This window comes from Muntiacus reevesi, chromosome 1 (assembly GCF_963930625.1).
Source record: "Muntiacus reevesi chromosome 1, mMunRee1.1, whole genome shotgun sequence".
NCBI classification, from domain to species: Eukaryota; Metazoa; Chordata; class Mammalia; order Artiodactyla; family Cervidae; genus Muntiacus; species Muntiacus reevesi.
Window position 1 is genome coordinate 16,224,862 of NC_089249.1, and position 23,484 is coordinate 16,248,345.

The window sequence follows — 23,484 nt, forward strand, 5'->3', positions numbered from 1 at the left end:
ATGATTCCAGAACTCCAGAAAAAAAGAAATATTTTGGATGTTTTCTAACAGAAAAAAAATATAATCAAATATTTCCTATAAAGATCGTCAAACAGGAAAATCTTGGTGAGACAACAAGTAGACAGTTTTCTACTCCAATCTTTTTTTTCTAGTTATTATAATTTGAAGCCAAGCTTGGGGAATTTGACAGTGGGATTATAGGAGGGTCACTACAGAGTAAATGCCTTACTTTAGTCAGGACAGGCCAACTGCTATAATGAAGAATCAATCACTCTTACCAAAATAAAAGTTTACTTGTCACTTTCAAACTGTGGCTATCCCTGGTCACATGGCAGAATGTTTTTTAGATAAGTAGTGGCTTAGATATTTGGGTCTATCCTGTGTGACATCTCAGTTTTTGCATCTGATCTCCACTGTCACTGTGAGCATGAGGTCACGCTGCATACTAACAGTCTTGGCTCTGCAGACGCACATCACCTCTCATTTCATTGGCCAGAACTAGTCACCTGACACCCATCTAGAAGAACGTGAGTCTGGGTGATGTAGTTCCTGGCTGGGTGGCTGCTTCCCAGTACCAAGGCTACAGAACCGAAGCAAAACATGATCTTTGGTGTCAGCTGTCTGAGCTGTAGGCTGTTTAGTAATCAGGCATGTGGTTCTTCTCAGCCTGCTAAAACCTAGAGAGGCCTAGAAACATTGTTGCATTGCTGCAATCTAGAAAGAAGGCATTTTGTACCAGAAATATTTGCAGAATTGGAGGCATATGGCACCATCTGCATTGGCTCAGATAAAATGGCTAAGTGAAGCAAAAGTAGCTAGAGCCAGAGAAATGCTGAGAAGAGTCTGTGCTTTAGAGATGCGCTGGTGGTTAATATTTGGTATTCACTTCATACGGTTGTTTTAGAAGCACAGTGTCATTGAGGCAGCATGCCAGCTGTCTTCTGGGGAAACAGTGCATTCCCTAGTTTCATGCTCACCCTTTTCGGCTTTGCCCTCTGCCCTCTACCCTAGGAACTTCCCTGAATGTTATACATTAAAAGCGTCCATTGACCTCTGGATTCTAGATGGATTTGGCCAAGGGGACTCCTTACAAGAGACTGGAGGGAAGGGCAGGGACTTAGGCAACCCCACCCCAACCCCATTCCTGCAAAGTCCCTCTCTTGGAGGTTACGGCTTTGTCTCAAGATCTCTTGGTCTATACAGTTCTCTTTTCTTCCAGATTCTGGCAGTCTCGCCTCATGTCCCTTCAATCCTAGGGGTAGTAATAACCCCTTTGTTGTTGGCCTAGGATTTCTGCACTGTCTTTTTTGTCTGCCTACATCCTAATCACATTTTCATTCCTAGTTCCTTTGTAAACATATAATTCTTATTTTATTTTGCCATTTGTTATTTCTTTTTTCCTATCTGTTAACATTGTGGTTCCATCCCTGAGCAGAAGGCCTATTCTCTGTATAAACTACAAGAATCCTTTTTCATTGTTCTTAGCATTTTTAAATAAGCCTTTGAGATTCAAGGCTTTAGCTTCCCAGATATAGCTCTTACTGGGCTTTGCTAAGTCTTTGTACATTCAGTTTGATTCTGTGTCCCTCATCTCTCTTCTTGCACATGCCCTTTGAAAATCTGAGCTCATCAGCACACTCTCCACCCGGTCACATGTCCCTCATCATTGCTCTCTGAATCTTCTAAAAGAAGAAATTGCTAACAAGGCAAGTGGAACATTCATCAAGTATTTTCCTTTTTGCAGAATGAAAGTTCCATCAGATATCAAAAAAGCTGAATTAGGACAAACCCAGTACAGGAGGTAAAAACTTGTTTTTAAATGTACTGTTACCAGAGAAATCCAGATATACTGGATACCAGAATTCAGCTGTTTTTTGTTCAATTCTTTTTCTTCCTGATTATTTTAGAAGTCTGCATTTGATTTGATTTTTCTGTTTTACCTGTTTCTATCCCAGTTCCAAGCTGAATCATCTCCCTCCCCCAACTCTCTCAAATCTCCAAGGAAGATTTTGTTCGATTTCCAGATCCTGCTCCTAGCCTACACTTCTTTGATCCTGCCTAGCTGAGAAGCATCTTCTTCTAGCCTTGACTGTACTGAACCCACTCTTCCTTTTAATTTGCCTCTTCTTTTTATTTTCCTGAGTGCCAGTGTAGAATAATGGTAAACAAAAGGATTTTTCAGTCAGATAGATCTAAGCCTGAGTCCTGGTTCTGTTGCTTTCCAAGTGACCTTGGGGAAGTTACTTAATGCAATTCTCACTTTCCTCATTTATAAAACAGACAATTAAGACTCCTAGTTTAGAGAACTTTTATGAGGATTGAATGAGGAAATGAATATACAATATGTGGCACTTGGTGATCACTCAATAAACCTTGGTCCTTTTTTTTTTTTTTTTTTTAAATAATCTTCTGCACATCACTCAGAGAAGGATTGTATATTTGATCTGTTGTTCAGAGTAGGACCTGAAGTCTTTATATCCTTTCCAGAAGACCCCAGAAGTGTTCTTGTTCATTCATTGCCCACTGATGCTCTTCAGTTACTTCTGGTTATTGTTCTGAATAGAGAATAGTCACTTAAAATATCTTCTACAGAGTCAGATCCAACCAATATTCAATGGAGAACTTTACAAATATCAGATATTTTGCTCATAGATTTTCTATCAAAAAGGTTAATGCCACTACAGAGTCAGACACAAGCAGTGAGTAGCTTTGTTTTGTGAAGAACTGTAGATAATCATCAGCTCTTTTATTTTTTATTCTAGTCTGACACTCAAAATAGTCTAATCTTCTGACCCTTAGATGATCTTTTCTACTAAGATGGCAGTTTAAAAAAATCAACTACAGACACACAAAATTTAGATGGGAAGGGATCATTTTGAAGTTACTTGTTTTTAGAACTCTTTTACTTATCAAAAGACAGAAATTACTTTGAATGGATATAATTTCAAAAGGCTTTTTTATGGTCATTTGTTTCTTGATCAAGCTGTACATTTGTTCAGGTTCTATTTACCCTCTAATGCCATTCCTGCAAACTTGTGCCAGCTCTTTTCTCTCCTCCATAGGGACCTGGCCCAATTTTCTGTTTCTATGGGCATTCCAATTTGCATTTCAGTGATGCTATCCTTGTCACCTGGTTGATATATTTAAGTTTAACCACCTACAATTGTTTCTTCGTATTTTTAAACTTTTCCTATCCCTTTGTATATTCCAGGACAGTTGCTTCCCCACTCCCCTCCCCCTTCTGGAATGTTGTTTAATATTCTGACAATTTTGGACCTGCAAAGACCTCTAAAAGTTATCTACTTTGTTTTTTAGGAGTGTTTTTGGCTGCAAGTAACAGGTTATGCAAATAAACTGGTTCAAACCATAGGGGTGCACATTTTCCAAGTAACACTTGAAAGGCACTTCCAAGACTGGAAATAGATTATCCCAGAGTGTTTCAAAGGCTTCATTGAGGACCCTGTTCCTTCAGTCTTTCTGTGCTCTATCTTTGGTGTGCATGCAATGTCTCCTTTCAAAGAACCCTGAAAACTGCAGCAGCTCTAAGTTACACAATCTCACATCTCAGCATTTCAAGAATAAATGGATAGGGCCAAAAAGTCCTTCTCAGGCAGCTTTCTCTTTTATCTGGGAGGATTTCTCCTGAAAGCCTCCAGAAGTTTTCCCCTTCATTCCATTGGCCATAACCTGATCACAGCCTTACCTTTAGATCAATTAGTGGCCATCGCTGGCTTAGATCAATCATTATCCCCTGAGGACGGGCACACTGTCACCAACAAGCAATTTGTGTTCTGTTATCCAAGAAAGAGGTGAAAGGACTGCTGGAAATAGGCATATATTTCTCCCACTACCATTTATAGATGAAGAATCTGAGGTTCATTGAGTTGAAGGACTTTGTTAACAATCACATAGCTAGAAAATGTCAAAGCCAAGACCAAATCCTTGGTTTTATGTTCTAAAATGAATTTCTCCATCCTATGCTCTTAAAAGTAACCTCTTAACCATAAAAGTTCTGGGGAAGAAATGAAAGTCAGGGAGGAACCAGGTCAAAGTGAATTTCTGTTTGTATTCAAAGTCTAATAGGGTGATGAGTTTGTCATCCAAATGTGTGAGGTTATTTCATTCATTCACTCAATAAATATTTATTGCCCTCCTATAGTGTGTTAGGAATTGTGTTAAGTGCTGGGGATACAATTCATTTCATTCCTTTTCATAATTACCTCCTCAAATATTAAGTGAAAATCCAGGGGCAAAATTGTAGAAATCATTATATTTGGGTACAGAGATGATCTATACATTTCTCAAGTCTATATTTCTTTTCCTAGTCACATAGGAAGACTACATTTCCCAGCCTCCTTTGCAATTACATTGAACCATATGACTGGCATGTGGCCGGCCAATGGGATGTGAGAAGAAGGTATATCCTTTTCCAGATCTGGCTGTAAAATCCATTATACTCTTGATGGAGGTCTCAAGGTTAAAACAAGGCCTGCTAATCTCTGCTAATCATTTTGCCAGTTGTTTGGATTGTCAATAAGATCAATACCTCCACCTTTCCCCCCTTTAGCTTTATATGGTTTAGAAAACTGATAGCTTTGGGAGCAGTCTTTTTTTTTTTTAGGCACTCATTGCTTCATTTAATTTTGTGTGTGTGTGTGTGTGTTCTGTTTTTGTTTGTTTGTTTGTTTGTTTTTTCCATTTATTTTTATTAGTTGGAGGCTAATTACTTTACAATATTATAGTGGTTTTTGCCATACACTGACATGAATCAGTCATGGATTTACATGTGTTCCCCATCCTGATGCCCCCTCCCACCTCCCTCCCCATCCCATCCCTCTAGGTCTTCCCAGTGCACCAGCCCTGAGCACTTGTCTCATGCATCCAGCCTGGGCTGGTAATCTGTTTCACCCTTGATAGTATACTTGTTTCAATGCTATTCTCTCAGAATATCCCACCCTCGCCTTCTCCCCTAGAGTCTAAAAGTCTGTTCTGTACATCTGTGTCTCTTTCTGTTTTGCATATAGGGTTATAGTTACCATCTTTTTAAATTCCACATATATGCGTTAGTATACTGTATTGGTCTTTATCTTTCTGGTTTACTTCACTCTGTATAATGGTCTCCAGTTTCATCCATCTCATTAGAACTGATTCAAATGAATTCTTTTTAATGGCTGAGTAATATTCCATGGGGTATATGTACCACAGCTTCTTTATCCATTCGTCTGCTAATGGGCATCTAGGTTGCTTCCATGTCCTGGCTATTATAAACAGTGCTGCAATGAACATTGGGGTACACGTGTCTCTTTCAGATCTGGTTTCCTTGGTGTGTATGCCCAGGAGTGGGATTGCTGGGTCATATGGTAGTACTATTTCCAGTTTTTTATGAAATCTCCACACTGTTCTCCATAGTGGCTGTACTAGTTTGCATTCCCACCAACAGTGTAAGAGGGTTCTCTTTTCTCCACACCCTCTCCAGCATTTATTGCTTGTAGACTTTTGGATAGCAACCATTCTGACTGGCGTGTAATGGTACCTCATTGAAGTTTTGATTTGCATTTCTCTGATAATGAGTGATGTTGAGCATCTTTTCATGTATTTGTTAGCCATGTGTATGTCTTCCTTGGAGAAATGTCTGTTTAGTTCTTTGGCCCATTTTTTGATTGGGTCATTTATTTTTCTGGAATTGAGCTGCAGGAGTTGCTCGTATATTTTTGAGATTAATTCTTTGTCTGTTTCTTCATTTGCTATTATTTTCTCCCATTCTGAAGGCTGTCTTTTCACCTTGCTTATAGTTTCCTTTGTTGTGCAAAAACTTTTAAGTTTAATTAGGTCCCATTTGTTTATTTTTGCTTTTATTTCCAATATTCTGGGAGGTGGGTCATAGAGGATCTTGCTGTGATTTATGTCAGAGAGTGTTTTGCCTATATTCTCCTCTAGGAGTTTTATAGTTTCTGGTCTTACATTTAGATCTTTAATCCATTTTGAGTTTATTTTTGTGTATGGTGTTAGAAAGTATTCTAGTTTCATTCTTTTACAAGGGTTGACCAGTTTTCTCAGCACCACTTGTTAAAGAGGTTGTCTTTTTTCCATTGTATATTCTTGCCTCCTTTGTCGAAGATGAGGTGTCTGTAGGTACGTGGATTTATCTCTGGGCTTTCTATTTTGTTCCATTGATCTATATTTCTGTCTTTGTGCCAGTACCATACTGTCTTGATGACTGTGGCTTTGTAGTAGATGGGAGCAGTCTTGAACTCTCATAGCTTTTTAATTTTTCTCATGAATTCCTTTTAACTAATAGCTTCATCTTGTTTTGCTTCAGCTTCTTTAAGATGAGGAGAGGTTTTCCTTTTTAAAATCTGAAACAGAACTCAACTTCAGAGAGTTCAGAGAGGAAGGTCAAGAAGTAATGATCTTGTTCATGGAGGTTGAAGCCAGTTGGAGGTATGGGGTTGAGGCTCATATTAGGGCTTAGGCTTTAGTTATTGCTCAAACTTCTTTGGCCTTGAGATTACATATTTTCAAGCATCCATCCTGTTTCTCTCTCCTGTCACCAGCAACCCAATGGGGAAAGGAAAAAAAGCAATGATAAGTAACAAGGTAAATCTAAGCCCTTTAAAGGTCTTTAAAATGGTAATAGAAAACCCAAGTTCACTGGAATGTCAGAAAGATTAATGAGATAAAAGATAAGATAGTCTCAAAGTAGGGCCTAGCATATAATAAAAGCTTAAAAATGATATTACTTAAATTATTGTGTTGTTGAGAGATACCAGAGCACAGAGGTTAAAAGTCTGGTGTGCCTGTATTCCAATCTCTGGTCAGCCACTTACTTTTCATGTCACCATGTATTGCATATTGGTCCAATCTCACATTGCATGTTGTCCCTATCTGCAAAATGATACTTAGGATATTTTCTGTTTCACAAAGTTGTTGTGAGGATTGAGTTAAGCACCCCAAAATATTAGCTATTAGTGTAGGAGTTTTAAGTTCTGTTGGCCTAATTCTCTCTCTTTCCCAAATGAAACAGCATGCCACCAAATAGCCATCATGAGTTGATATAAATCATGTGATATCAGCCCTTTCGAGTTCTCCATATTAGGAAATGAGAAAATCTTTGTTATGCAGCTTATTCTTGCTCTGTCTTATAACTCTCTGTTCAGTGCTTGGTATTAACAATAGGTTCATAATCAATTCTATGTTATAATTATTTGCTAACCCTTCTGGATTAACTATACATAATTTTTTCATATGAAACATTTGGTTTTGTGACTATTTCACATGTTCTAGTATCAAAAAGTGTTAAATCATTTCTAAAATCCATCTAATACTTATGTGAGTAAAAACAATATTCTCATAAAAGTTGAGGAAAATAGAAATTGTTATCCTTTGAAAACTTAGTGTACCATGAAATGCTTTGAATTTTTACTTCTCTTTAATTGAAGCTTTAACTTCTGAATCAGTGATTCAGTGTTAGCTATTGGCTACATATAAAACTCTCATAAGTAAGCACTGGAGATTGAATAACAGTCTTAATCAAGATGTCGTTAAAACACATGGGAACCTTGAAAAGGTAACCAATGATAACCAGTGACCTATGTAGTATAGGAAAAGGTTATCCAACTTCTAAGCCATTTATAGCTGATTTGAACCAAAAAGAAGATAAAGTAGCTTCTGAATCTTTTGAATAGACAATAGAATCAATTCCAAAATCTCTGTAATTTGTTCGAATAATATACACAGTATCACATGTTCAAGCTAGCCTGCTGTATGTTTCATTAAAGGCAATCTATTTTTGGAGATTAAAACCAGGGACAGAGAAATGCAATAGATTGACTCTCACTCTACTTCCTCAGTTTAATAGGAACGAAGTTCAAAGAACATAAGAACAATAAAATCAGTGCAGGAACCCACAGAAGCCAACTATTCAGGCTGCTTTTATCTACCTAACTCAGGAGGATGGGAGACCAGAACTGGTTGTTACAACACAGTGACTTATGTGACCTTGGAAAATTATATAGGGTTGTGGCTTTAACATAAAACTAGATCTGGATTTGAGTCCTGGCTCCATTCTTTACTGATAGTGTGGCTTTAGGCTCACTGCTTCATCTTCATAGTGTCATATTTTCCTCATCTGTAACATAGGGATAGCATGAGAAGTATGAGAATTATAAACACCTTGCAATGGATCTGTAAAGTATTAAGTGCAAAATAAATGTGTCTGTTGTCATCATTATGCTTAATTTTTAAGTTACTTTGGCTCTCTGGGGTTCAGTTTGCCTCATATATCAAAAGAAATATGACTACTCTTGTCTGAGAGTACCAGGATGCATTAGATGACCTCCCAAGGTCATGTCCTGTGATTCTTGGATGTATATATATTCACCTACTTGTCTTGAAAATAGTGTAGGATTAAGGCTGATTTCATAATGAATCAGGAAATACACAAAACCAGCCCCATGATGGAGTCATCTTGACATCTCTCTTTTCCTTACACCTCATATTCAATGCATTATTCATTAAACAAATACATAACAAATATATATTGAGTGCCAATTGTATGGCAGGGACTATTTTAGGAACTGGGGATAAAGTGATGAAAAGTCAGAACAAAAACTCAAAGCTCTTGCCTGTTTGGAGGTCATTTCCTATCACCAGAGATGGATAATAAATGAACAAATAAATGAATAACATGGCATCAAATCCTGCAGACTGTATCTTCAAAATATGTCTCAAATCTGACTGTGCTTACTGCCTTTCCTGATACCACTGTACAAACCACCATCATTTCTGGCCTTGGTTATTGAACCAGCCCCCTAACTGTCTGCCCTGTGTCCATTCCTGGTTCCCCAATGTCTATTCTCCACTCAACAATATGTCTGGATATCACATCATATCACTTCCTTCCTGAAAATCTGCAAATGGCTTCCTATCACACTTAAAACAAAAGCGCAACTCTTTTTACATATGATAACCATTGGCAGTCTCTTCAGTGCCTTCTGACCGTGCATCCACTTAGGTCTACTCTAACCACACTGCTCTTGTTTGAACCTGCCAAGCCTTTCTACTTCCTACCCGCTTTGCTGGGGTTCACTTTCTGTATCTTTCTTCTTGACCTCATTTAGGTCTCAGCTCTTCAGAGAGGTTTTCCAACTAGTCTTTTGAAAAAAAGCTCACCAGTCCATCTCTCTTTAGCACCCTTATCCTGTTTTATTTCTCTGCATAGCACTTAGAATCCCATGGCATTCTATACTCATTGATTTGCTCGTTGATTGCTATCTCCCTGCAGTGGAGTATATCCTCCAAGAATGTCAGGGCTTTTACTCACCATTGAGCCTTCAGCCTCTAGCACTATGCCTGGTTCTGTGAGCCACACACATGGTGAAGAGCACAGCTTCTGAAACTGGATTGCTGATGGGTTTGAAGCTCAGTTCCTCTCAGCTGTGAAATCTTAGGCAAGTCTCTTACCTTCTCATCTGCATAGTGGGGATAATAATAGGCATGTAGGTATGAAGTTGTTATTATGAGGATTGAATTGGTTAACATTTGTAAAGTGCTTTGGACAGTGATTAGTGCATAATGGGTCTATGCCAATATTTGCTAAACTTAAAAAAAAAAAAAAATCTGTGAGATGAATGTCAGGAGGCCTAGCTGTACAAAAACATCTTACATAGCCAGCCTCAGTATCTTGAATGCTACCATTATTGATGAATTAGTTTGTTTTACTGCTTAATAAATGCTCAGTATATCCTGCCTTTTATTGACTAAGCTTCCCCCAGGAATATGTCTTATTTCTCTAGCTGGATTGTCAACTGCTAGAGGAAAGGGACTTAATTATTATGCTTTTAAGCTTTCATTCTCCTTCTATCCTCTCCCCTTACTCTCCCACTAATGCCCCTGTCCTTATCCCCTGGGTTCACACACATAGCACCTCTTCTTAAGAAATATGCCTAAAAATGTAGCATCTTACAGTCTGTCAAGTTCTGAAGCCCTAATCTGATTTATGAATCCCTCCTCACCTCTACCCAAGTGGCTGTCTGCTTTTATGCTTCCAGTTGCCAGGAACTCACTAATTTTTATTTTTTTAACCGATATTTTATTTTACAGTTATACAATCTACCAAGCACTTATGATATGCTGAATACTGCAATGTGTGTTGGATATGCATTATCTTCTCTAATCCTGACAACAACTCCCGGGTATAAATATGGACATTATCTCATTTGCAATTGAATTACAGGAACTCAGAAATGGAGTTGGGTGGTGAACCCAAGCTTTCTGTCAGTCTGACTATTGTATATTACTATATTGCCTCTAGAAACTTCCTCCTTAATAGGATTCCTTTGGTACTGGAAAGCTTTTTAAAGTTTCCTTTTAATCTTCCCTATCTATGTGAGAGTATTTGTTCTGATATGTCTGTTCATCCCATTGCTATGAGCCTTTAAAGCTGGGGATGGTGTCTCATTTAGTTTTGCATCTTCATCATCTAGCAGAACCAGTCAGGTAACAAGCATTCAGTAAATGTCCACTGAACTGACCTCTGTTAAAATGTGAACAAAACTGGGAGGGGCTTGCTAGGCGCAGTGCAGCCTCAGCTCTTCCTCTCCCTCCCCTTTCTCTCAGGCAGCCTCCCCCAAGCCTCGTCAATGCCACACTGTTCAAAAGTTTTCCAGGATGTGAATTTTTAAAGCTGAAGATTATAAATAATAGTCGCAGAAGCAGATTCTCTTTGTCTCTGCTCTAGTTTATGAAAGATGTTCAGAAAAGAGGTGGGTGGGTGGCCAGACCTGGAGCAGCACTGATTTATAAGTTAAGTGAACTGGAAACTAGGTACATACAGTGTAGACACACAGACACACATGTATCCTTTTTATATACAAGAGAGAAACAAAGTGAAAGATTTTTCACTTTTCTCCTATTTTAACCACAGAATGTTGTTTTAGTTTGCTGGAGTGAGTGATTAGCTACTCTGCAGAAAATTACTATTTTGGTTTTTGCTAAAGGGTGGTTTGTTCTACAGTAGAGAAGTAGGAAAAGACTAAGCTACCAATAGGACTATTTTTGCCATTAAGCAGAGCACCAGGGTGTGGAAGCAAGAGTGCTGGCCTGGGGGTCAGGTGTCTTACATGTACACTCTTCTTTGCCCTGGACAAATTACTGTGTCAGGGGCAAGTCCCTTTTCTGGGTTTCAGAGTCTGACCTGGGATTATTGCTCATCTATAAAGGAAATGTTTGGCAACCCGCTCCAGTATTCTTGCCTGGAGAATCCCATGGACAGAGTAGCCTGGTGGGCTATATTAGTCCATGGGGTCGCAAAAAGTCAGACACGACTGAGCGACTTCACTTTCACTTTCATAAAGGAAACGTTAGAGAAGTAACCCTTATCTCCCAACCTCCACTTTATAATCTGACCTATGGTAACTCTTGGGAACCAGATGGAGTTAAGACAGCGTGGCTGCTTCATGCTGGAAATTCAGCCTTGGAGAGTCCTGTGTGCTCCTCTGTGAACCCACTAATAATTGTGCCCACTTTCTAATGATGCTGTGAGCATCACTAAGGGATGCGTGAAAACACTTGGTTCGGTGTTTGACACACAATGTGTGTCCTTGACAAGCATTAAGTATAAAAATAGTAGCAATGACATGAATTATTAAAAGAACGAAGTATCAAAAATTATCAAAATAACAATGATTATCAAAAGAGCAATAATTATCAAAACTATGTGGTAGAAAATAGATGGGAGGTACAAAGCAGAAGATATAGGCCCTGACCTTGAAGAGATAAGAGGTAGAAAATGTGAAGACAATAGAAGCCAATGTGAATTGAGCATGAGGACGGGGTAGAGAAAGGTGAGATCATGATTTAGACGTGGTGAGAGCCCCTCAGACTGACTCAGTCCATAGCCGCTTCCCAGAGGTGGCAGGAGAGGAGCTGATAAAATCAGTATCTGGGTGCCAAGAAGGAAGATGGTGAGATTTCCAGGAGAGGATGTAATGGGCTGTCTGAGGTCAGGACACAAATGCTTTGCCAGACCAGAGGCTTTTTAATAAAATATAAGTAGGTCAAAGGCCTCTCTGGTTTCTTTCCCAGGGAATACAAATCAACAGTCATTGTTTCCTTTCTATACAGAATTTTAAATCTGAAATTTACTTGAGTGAAAGGCTGGCTTTGCGTCTGGGGTTGCATCAGTGTGGCTTGAACAATGACTTGTCTGCCTCCTCCCGGGCTGTGTGTGTAACTTATGGACACGGCCTGGACTGGCTGTAGGCAGCGGACAATGAATGTGCTTGCAAGAGCCAATGCCAGCTGGCCAGTGCCTCCAGGTACACAGAGAATTTGGCTGAAGGGTACTGGAAGGTGAGTCCTTCTTTCTGTGTCACCTTTATAGGTTTGCACTGTTATCAGTGGTTTGGATCCCCTGTCGTGGCCACCCATGAGGCAACATGTCCAGAATTATTCAGTTGAAGAGGCCATGAGTTTGTGTGTTGAGCCTCATAGTTGGATGAAATTCTGGATAGTTTAAATTACTAAACACACACACACATGACTAACTTAGTCTCTGCCCACTCCTCAGGGACTCTCCCCATGGTCTAAAGGTCAGTCGTTGAGCAGGCCCATCCCCGTGAGAGCAGAGACTGCCCAGGAACCCGGCCAGGTGACAAGCAGGCATAGTGTTTGTGCATACCAGGCCTGGAGGCTTCAGTGTCTCGGGTCACGTTACAATTGAAAGGGTCATGTTACAGCTGAAGAATTTATAAAACAGAGGACTTATACAGAGACATATACCTATACAGAGACATCTACAGAGAGAAACAGAGAGAGAGGGACAGTTTCCAAGGACAATTCTGAATTGTGATCCCTGCATCCTTCAGCCAGATTAAGAATATAAAAAAGGATCAGAGTGTGGGAGAGATTTGTTGAGAAGGTTCTTTGGGGAGGAAGTGTGCAAGTCTTCTCTATCTCCCCAGGAGGAGAAGAGAGTTCAACCTTCTTCACCCCGAATCTAGTGCAGTCACGGCCACAATCAATTTTACAGCATTTTCATCACCCCAGTAGAAACCCCACACTCATTGGCAGTCATTCCCCATTTCCCTCCAAGCACCTGAACCCTAGGCAACTAGGGTCGAAGGCAACTACTAATTATCTTTCTGTTTCCACAGATTTGCTTATTCTGGGCATTTCATATAAATGGAATCATGTTACATGGTATTTTGTGACTGACTTCTTTCACATAGCATAATGGTTTCAAGGTTCATCCATGCTACATCAAATCAATACTTCATTCTTTTTTATTGCTGAATAATATTCCAGTATATGAATGTACCACATTTTCTTTAACCATTTATCAGTTGATGGACATTTGAGTAGTTTCCAAATTTTGGCTGTTATGACTATGACTGCTATGAACATTGGTGTACAAATTTGTGTTTGGCCATATGTTTTCATTTCTCTTGGGTGTATATACCTAGGCATGAAACTGTTGGGTCATATGATAACTCTATGTTTTAACCTTTTGAGGAACTACCAGACAGGAGATAAATATAAAGTTGTGTTTTGATTGTGTCACAAGTTGTGCTTGTTCAACATACTGACTACAGATGAGTTCATCCTCCACCACACCTCAGTTACCCTCTGTGGTCAGGACAAGATCTCTAAGTGAGAGACAGACAGAGAAAAAGGGAGAAATAGAGACATATACGGAGAGAGACAGAGACAGAGGGAAAAGGCAAACAGGAAGTTAAAGGCAAGGCTTAGAGGCACCAGATGAGAGCTTAGGAGTGATCAGACCCGGGAAAGAAGTGGCTTGGATCTGGAGGTCTGTGAAGCAATTAGCTAGCCATGTTTATTTGAAATTTAACCTAACATTTAATGCCTCTGTGCCTTCTGCTACAGTTCCAGTGTGCCAGGTACTAGCTTCAGGTGAAGCTATGATTATGCACATACTGTTTTACCTAATCATCACAAATATGTGTAGTGGCTAACATTGTTCCATTTTACAAATGAGAAAACTCAGGCTCAGGTGCATAACTTGGTCAGAATCATACAACTGTAAGTCACAATCTAATATTTATTTTTATTTATTTATTTGGCTGCCCTGGGTCTTAATTGCAGCATGTGGGGTCTTTACTGCAGCATATGAACTCTTAGTTTTGGCTGTTGGATCTAGTTCCTTCACCAGGGATCAAACCTGGGCCCTCTGCATTGGGAGTATGGAGTTTTAGCCACTGGACCACCAAGGAAATCCCTGTAAGTAGCAATCTGAGATGAGAACCTGTCTGCCTGCCCCTTAGGCCAATGTTCTTAACCACTACATGCCTCTCATCCTGGACATCTGGGCTTACCCTGCCAGCTCCTGAATGACTAGTCCTGTGTGCTTCCAAAAACCCTTCTAAGTTGTGAGGTACACTGGTAAAAAGGCCCTGAAAAAGGGGGCAGGGGCAAAATATGTAGTATGTGCCAATTTCCATAGTGTAAGTATTTTCACCACAGCAGGTTTCAGGCTATCATCACTTTACAAACTAGCTAACAAAATTCCTGAATATTTAACAATTAGCTTTCATGAACCAGTATGAGCAACTTAGAGCACATCCCTGCTTCTGTGCCTTTGACTTGTATGGACCTTTGCTCTTAGTCTTTTGAAGACTTCTTTTGAAGACTAAGAGAGCCAAAGTTCTCAGCTGGGAACCAAAGTTCCCAGATGACATGCATCGCTGAGTTTTCTGGTTAACTGAAGGATTTAACCTGTAATGCTAACTCAGAAACCATTTTGGGGGCAAGACATGCCTGTAAAACCTGGTGTTTCATGACTCATAGAAATAGAAACATATTCATATTAAAGAAATGTACTACATTTGTATGCATTTTCCTCTTTTACCTCTAAGTAATAGTTAACATACTTTTAGGCTTATTCCAGAAATGTGAGTTATAAGCCAGTGACCATATGATAGAAGCTAAAACTGAGGAAAGCCAGACTTTCTTCACATCACACGGTACTTCTCAAACTCGGGTCTGCGTGTTCTACCAGAACTAAAAAAAATATAGTACATGTTTTCTTAAAAAAACTTTTTCAGTTACATAGATAAAGGTAAACATTCTCTTTGTGCATGATTCACTGCCATTTAGCAAAAAGGCTTTAGTTTTTTTATGGGAATAAATTCTTTGAAGGGGGGATGGGAGTGACTTTTTTCCCTTACATAAATGGGTATGTACACCTTTAGACTCTGATAATCTTTTTTTTAAATTATCCTTCCATATTGTTTCCAGATTTTTTTATTTTTCCAGACTCTTTTCAGCTTTGTTCAGTTTCTTTTGTTTTTGCACAGACAGGCAACTGGTGACAAACCTCAACTGTGTTATGCGACAGATCAGTGAGAGCAGGATAAAGTGGCAATCTATAATCTTAGGACCAATTTCATGCGGTTCGCCAGAGCAAGAGCTGCAGGAATGGTATTTCCTAACTGCTAATGACCAGCTTCATTATCACACAGCCCTGAACTAACATTTTTTGCCTTTGGCTTATAATGGGAGTCATTAGATTCTAGAAAATTCCCTGTTTGTCCCATCCCTAAATTTGATTTCCTGAGAATCAGAGAGAAAAGTCATTCTGAGCTTTGTGTATGACAAGTGAACATGTGGGTGAAACTAGAACCTGCATCACCTTGGTGCTGCTGGACCTTGTCCCCTGATCCTGTTGAAAGGACCCAAGCTCCAGGTGGAACTGCAGCTCGGGCTTGCTGATACAGCACGAGTGGAGTTTTCTGTAGGAAATTAACTAAATAACACTCACATTCTTTTCCTTCTCTCCTTTCCACTCTTCACTTCCCTCTTTGATGAAACAGCTTAAGCTCAGCACTTAAACTCCCTGGAAGGGGTGAAGTGTTTGACAATTTCAGTGTCTTGTGACACTCCGACCAAAAAGAACTCGTCTTCACTTGCTTATTCCAAAAAGTGCTTTTGATCAAAGCTATTGTATTTCACTGAAGACGCAACTTTCTGAAAACAAGATGTCCTAAAATGATAGTTCAAAGATGCCTTCCTTTAAAAAATGGCAAAAGTGGCACTTTAAAAAGAACCCAATCACATAAGTGGATCTGGTCCTGTATGCAACAAAATAATTGTGGCTCAGTCAAATAGTAGGTTGCTAATGCCGTAGACATTAGCAAATCATCCAATGAATCAAAATGAGGGTGAAATCTTCCCCAAGTAGTCATTCTTTTGTTTAATGTGTATGCTCCTTCTTCATAATGAAACCAGTAATGGAAGGTTTCAGGAAATGTTCAGTAGTAATTTAATAAAAATACTGATAGAGTCCCTTGTAGATACAAAACAGTTCCTATCCACTTTAGAGACACATTTCAGCATGGTTGTGACCTACGAAATACAAAACTCTATGATAGGTGATATGAGGTATAAATAGTTGGTCCCTATATAGACTAGAGTAGAAGAGAACTAATCAGAAAACAGATAATTACCCATGTAATGTATATTCCCTGTGCTCCTCTGATGGGTCAGGCACTTTGCTACAATGATTGAGATAGTGGTGAGCCAAGGAGTCCTGGTACCTACCTCCCTGAAGGGAAAATGTAAGTGTCAAAATTCTGTCCTTCCTTCAACAACTATTTATGAGTATGAACTATATGTCAACTGCCCTTTTTGGAGCTGTTGATATAGCCATGAGCTAAAAAACCTCTTTATTCTCAGAGATTATGTTCTATTGTTGAGGTAGAAAAACAAACACTTGTACAGTTTCAGATAGAAGTAAGTACTATGAAGAATATAGAAAGGGGAAACTTCCCTGGTGGTCTAGTGGCTAAAATTCCATGCTTCCAATGCAGGGGGCCTGGATTTGATCCCTGGCTGGAGAATGAGATCACATATGCTGCAACTAAGACCCAGTGCAGCAAAATGAATAAATATCTTTTAAAAAGAATGTAGAAAGGGGTCAATGGATTAAAAATGACAGAAGGTACTACATTAGATAGGGTAGTTGGGGAAGTCCTCTCGGGGAAGACCTTTGAGCAGGGACATGGTAGAAGAGAGGAGCCCTTGCAGATCTCTTAGAGAGAATCCCATATGTAAAGATGCTGAGGTGAGAAGGAACTTGGTGTGTTTGTGGAAGAGCAAAGAGGCCAGTGTGGCTGGAGGAGGTCAAATTGTGGAGAGGGAATGGCTGAAGTCAGATTATGTAAGGCCTTGGTAAGGACTTTAGATGTTGTTCTGAGGGTGATGGGAAGCCAATAGAGAGTCTTGAGAAGGGGCATGATCTTATTTAACTTTTTTAAAATAAATTTTTATTAGAGTATAATTGTTTTACAATGTTGTATTAGTTTTTCGCTAGATAGCAAAGTGCACTGTCATGTATGTATGTATATCTCCTCTTTTTAAGACTTCCTCCCCATTTAGGTCACCACAGAGCACTGAGTAGAATTTCCTGTGTTCTCATTCGTTATCTGTTTTGTACATAGAAGTATGTATATTTCAGTCCCAGTCTCCTAATTCATCCTGCCCCAGTCCTACTTGATTATTAATTTTGAGTCATTCTGGCTATCGTGTGGGGAAATAGATGGTTTGTGGGGGCCGGCAAAGGTAGAAAGCAAAAGGAAACTAACTCCTTTGAGTAAGAGGCTATTCCTCTCACCTAACTGCCTTAGATCTGAGACATCAGCTTTTCCTGCCTTAGGATTTGAACTGAAACACTGGCCCTTTCTGGGTCTCAAGCCTACTAGCCTTTGGACTAAAACAATGCCATTTCCTGGGTTTCCAGCTTGCTGACCCATCCTGTAGATCTTGGGACTTGTCAGCCATCATAATCGCATGAGTTTTTTTGTTCTACTTAAGAACAACTGATCGAATGAGGCCCATCCGCATTAGAGAGGATAATCTGCTTTAATCAGTCTACCCATTAAAAATTTAAAGTCACCCTACAATACCCCTACAGAAATATCCAGAGAAATGTTTGACCAAATATCTGGAAACCCTGTAGCCTGGTCAGGTTGACATATAAAGTTAACTGTAACACTCCTGTTGGGGTATCCCTGCCTCTTTTTCAGTCCCATCTCTCAGTCACTCTTCTATACCCTTTACACCCCAGTTGAACAAGACCCCCAGCTGCTTTCTAATCATTTCCAACTACCCTATAGAGGGGTCCCTTCCCTTATCTCTGCTTGTTCAACTCCTACCCACTCACTGAGACATATGCCACCTCCTCCAAGGGTCCTGCTCTCCTTATGGTGCTGTGTCTCACTCTTCTCTTGTCCCTTCTTTGTTTATGTCTGTCTTTGGCATTTAATGCACTTCCTTCATATAGCCATAATTTACATGTCTATAATTGACATGAGATGCTTAGCAAGAACTATCCAGGGAGTCACCTAGGAAACATGGAAAGATGGATTCCCTTGTGAAGTTCTTTACAGGAGTGAGTCATTTTGGTAAATGGTTTGCTATCTCTGGCTTCCTCCTCTGGAAAGTGAGAATACGGATACTACCTACCTCGAAAGATTGTTGTGAAGACTAAATGAGATGATGCGTTGCAAGCACCTAACATAGGATGTCCTGAATATTCATTGGATGGACTGATGCTGAAGCTGAAACTCCAATACTTTGGCTACCTGATGCAAAGAATGGACTCATTGGAAAAGACCCTGATGCTGGAAAAGTTGAAGGCAGGAGGAGAAGGGGACAACAGAGAATGAGATGGTTGAATGGCATCACCGACTCGATGGACACAAGTTTGAGTAAGCCCTGGGAGTTGGTGATGGACAGGAAAGCCTGGCGTGCTGCAGTCCATGTGGTCACAGAGTCGGACATGACTGAGCTACTGAACTGAACTGAACATAGGATGTGATGAAGAGTAAACCCTGTGTAAAGAGGAGTTATCTCTGAGGAGAACCTACCTCAGAGAAGTAGACACATGGCTCCCAAAAGTCCTGAGGGGAGCTTCCCACAGGAAGGTGGAACAGATGGGGAGCAGATAGACTATAAAGCTGTTAAATTTAGAAGTTCTTAGTTCAAGTAAGGGCTTCCTGCATTCTGCCTGAATCTGCCTGCAGTGCAGGAGACCCAGGTTCAACCCCTGGGTCGGGAAGGTTCCCTGGGGGAGGGAATGGCAACCCACTCCAGTTCATGTGAGCAGTGAAGACTAATGAGCCTCCCTGGACCCCAATTCTAAAAGAGAGAGAACCAAAGTCACCCAGCTTAGGCCATTTGTCCACCTCTCGTACCTGTTATGACTGGATGGCAAGATTGCTGTCCCATATCACCACCAGGTCCTGATCGTGTGGATCATTAGGAGCAAGTCTCAGAGACATGAGAGCCTGGGTTGAGTGTACTGTGGTTAACATAGCATAACACCCTTCACACTCTCTGGAAATCTTTTGCTATACTCTTTTGGCTCTTCTATTAGGCTATAAGCCCCCGAGGGCACATCCCTATAGCTCCCATGCCAAGCACACCGCCTGACACATTGTGGGCTCCCAACAAAGACTCCTTGAGTGAAGAAGCATTTACTCATTTGCTTCCATATATAAATGATCATGGAAGCCCCGTGTTTACAAACCTCTCAAAACACTGTCAGACAGAACCAGTAAGTAAAAAACAATGACAACAACAGTGAAGGTCTTGAGCCATATCCTTTGAAATGAGAGAAAAACAAACCTGAAAAGTACTTGCCTAGAAGTTACTGAGAGTGGGAAAATTTTCCTTCTAAGGCAATCACTGCCAGCCATGGACAGGGCAACTATTACATGTGAAAATATTGGTGTCAAACCTTATGGAAGATGATTTAAAACTTTACTTGGCATTTCTTCCATATTCTAAAACCAGAATTTCTTTACATAATAAAAAAAAGACCACAGATACTGCAGCTTTAGAGACAGACTCTGTGTTAGGGTCATCCACCAGCAATTCTCTCAGCTTAGGCTTCACTATCTAAAACCTGCTTATGCAAAAGTCCCCTATGATGAGGTCAGAGTGCTGTGCTTAGTCGCTGAGTCATGTCCCACCCTTTGCATCCGCATGGACTACATAGCCCATCCGGCTCCTCTGTCCAAGGGGATTCTCCAGGAAAGAATACTAGAGTGGGTTGCCATGCCCTCCTCCAGGGGACCTTCCCAACCTAGGGATCAAACCCAGGTGTCCCGCATTGCAGGCAGATTCTTTACAGTCTGAGCCACCAGGGAAGCTCCAGAGTGATCATATGCATTAAAAAATGAAAACAGTATTAAATCACTGCTATGAATTGTGTTCCCCCAATTCATATGTTGAAACCCTAACCCTCAGTGCCTCAGAATGTGACTGTCTTTGAAGCTAGAACCCTTAAAGAGAGTGATTAAGTTAAAATCATCAGGATGAGCCTTAATCCCATCTGGCTAGTGTCCTTATAAGAAGAGGCGTTTAGACATATGGAGACATAAAGGATGACCATTTGTGGTCACAGGGAGAAAGTGGTCATTGCAAGCCAAGGAGACGGACCTCAGAAGACACCAAACCTGTCAGCGCCTTGACCTTGGACCTCCAGTCTCCAGAACTGTGAGAAAATACAGTTCTGTCCTTTAAGCCACCCAGTTCTGTGGTGTTTTGTCATGGCAGCCCTAGTAAGCTAATATAATCACTTTCTCTAATGGCTCCTCATCCTTTTAAGAATAAGGACTTTTTATTTTATTATTTGCTTATTAAATAAATTTACTTCACTGAACCAGCAAAGAAAAAGCACAGAACATTTAACTCTATAACTAGTTTATCAGACATGCACAGAAAAACAACCTTAAAAAACGAGGATGAGGGCCCATCTTAATCCAGAATGATCTCATCTTGTTGACAGTTACAAAGACCCTATGTGCAAATAAGGCCCTACTCACAGGTACTGGGGGTGAAGATTCAAATATATTTTTCTGGGAATGGGGGAGATGCAATTCTACCCTCTGCAAATGTCTAAGCTTGAAGGGAGTTGAAGAGTAATTGCAAGAAGTATAAAGAATCTTCTGGAATGTGGTTGATATTCTTGATCCAGGGACTGGTTATACTGTAGTTTTGGTTTATGAAAATTCATCCAGCTATTCCCTTATGATATGTGCACATTTCTCTATGGATGTTATGCATCAATAAAATAATTTTTTAGAGTCACTTTTGTTTAGAATTTGCAGTTGTTTATTCTTTTGATTTATGTTTCTCTAAAATATCAGAGAAAAGCAAATCTATCAGTGTCTTGAAATAAAGCAAAAGAAGACTCTAATTGGATATATCACTGTGGGCTTTGATTTCTCCTCTGTATCTGTGATCAAGAAACTCTATAATGAGTAAAAGCCACAATGTATTCAATATTTTAAAATTGATGTTTTTATCTTCACAACAGCACCTATATACACTTGAAAAATATTTGTACATAAATGTCTCTGGTATTATATATCTGTTTACAGATTATGCCTGCCTGCCATATGGCTTCACAGGCATTTAGTACTAGTTCTTTGGTCACTCTATAGTCACAAGCTGTGGATCACTTGTCTACGCCCCTCAGGGGAAAATGTACAGTGGTGAAGAGCATGGAATTTGGAGTCGAACCGTCTTGGTTAGAATCCCAGATTGTCATTGTTTTGGTGTATGCAATTGTTGTGTGTTTCATTTTTCCCACCTGTAAAATGGAGTGATAATAATAGTATCTAACTCATAGGATTCTTGTATTAAGATGAGTTTATACATTTTAATACACATTAATTGGGCCAGATTATATATAAGCATTAGCTATTATTATTGTTATTATTACTGGGGGCTTCCCAGGTGGCTCAGTGGGTAAAGAACCTGCCTGCAATGCAGGTGATGCAGGAGTCACAGGTTCAATCCCTGGGTCGGGAAGATCCCCTGGAGGAAGGCATGGCAACCCACTCCATTATTTTTGCCTGGAGAATCCTGTGGACAGAGGAGCCTGGCGGTCTACAGTCCATAGCGTCGCAAAGAGTCAGACACAACCAAAATGACTGAGCACACATGCACAGCTATTATTATTATTATCAAGGTTTGCAAGCTACAGTGAGAGTCCAAGGCTGTTAACTGCCCTGCTCCTGACTGGAGTAGGTATAAGGGGTACAGATTACTTTAGAGGAGTCTTACCTTTTTTGGCTATTGTGAATAACGCTGCTATGAACATAAATGTACAAATATCTGTTTCTGTCCCTGTTTTCAATTATTTTGTTTTTATACCCAGAAGTGGAATTGCGAACTCAATGATAATTCTATGTTTAACTTTTGATGATTTCTTTGGATTTGATTATTATTGATTTTTTGAGCTGTCACACTATTTTCCACAGTAATTGTATCATTGTATATTCCTACTAGCAATGCACAAGTGTTCTAATAGCTCCACATCCTCACCAACACTCATTTTCTGTTTTGTTTTACATGTGTGGTGTGGTTGTTTGTGTGTTTGTGTGTCTGTGTTTGTAAATAACTATGATAGTTAATTTTATGTGTGAGCTTACTGCATCAAGGGATTCTTTAGGCAATAATACTGGAGTGGGTTGCCATTTCCTCCTCCAGGGGATCTTCCTGACCCAGGGATCAAACTCGCATCTCTTAGGTCTCCTTCATTGACAGGTAGGTTCTTTACCACTAGGGCCACCTGGGAAGTCCCATACAGTGTCCACATATTTGTTCAAATATTATTCTGGGTGTTTCTGTGGGGATTTTTTTGGATGAGGCTAACATTTAAGTTGGTGGACTTTGAATAAAGCAGATTTCTCTACATAATGGGACAGGGCCTCATCTAGTCAGTTGAAGGCTGGCTTAGAACAGAAAGAACTACAGGTGGGAATTCTCCAGCAGTTGGTTTTTTGGACTAGAACTGGAATACTGGCTCTTCCTGGTCCTCCAGCCTGACAGGCTTTGAACTGGAAGGGTGGCATCAGCTCTCCTGGTGTTCCAGCCTGTTGGCCCACCCTAAAGATTTTGGACTTGTCAGCCTTTATAATCACATGAGTCAGTTCCCAAACATATAAATATATATATATATATGTTTGGGAACTTATATGTGTATGTTTGGGCTTCCCTGATGGCTCAGAAGATAAAGAATCTGCCTGCTGTGTGGGAGACCCGGGTTCGATCCCTGGGTTGGGAAGATCCCCTGGAGAAGGAAATGGCAACCCACTCCAGTATTCTCGCCTGGAGAATTCCATGGACCAAGGAGCCTGGTAGGTTATGGTCCATGGAGTCACAAAGAATCAGACATGACTAAGTGACTAACACACTTTCATATATATGTGTGTGTGTGTGTGTGTGTGTATACATGTGTGTGTGTGTGTGTATATATATATATATATATATAAAATATTGTATTGGTTCTATATTATAAAAATTGTATTGGTTCTATTTCTTTGGAGAACCCTGACTTATATAATGGCCCTCCTAATGGGCATGAACGTCTCATTAGGATTCAAATATGTGTTCTAAATACATGGTATATACACACTGTATAGAAAACCTTTATTGAGACTTATCATGAGC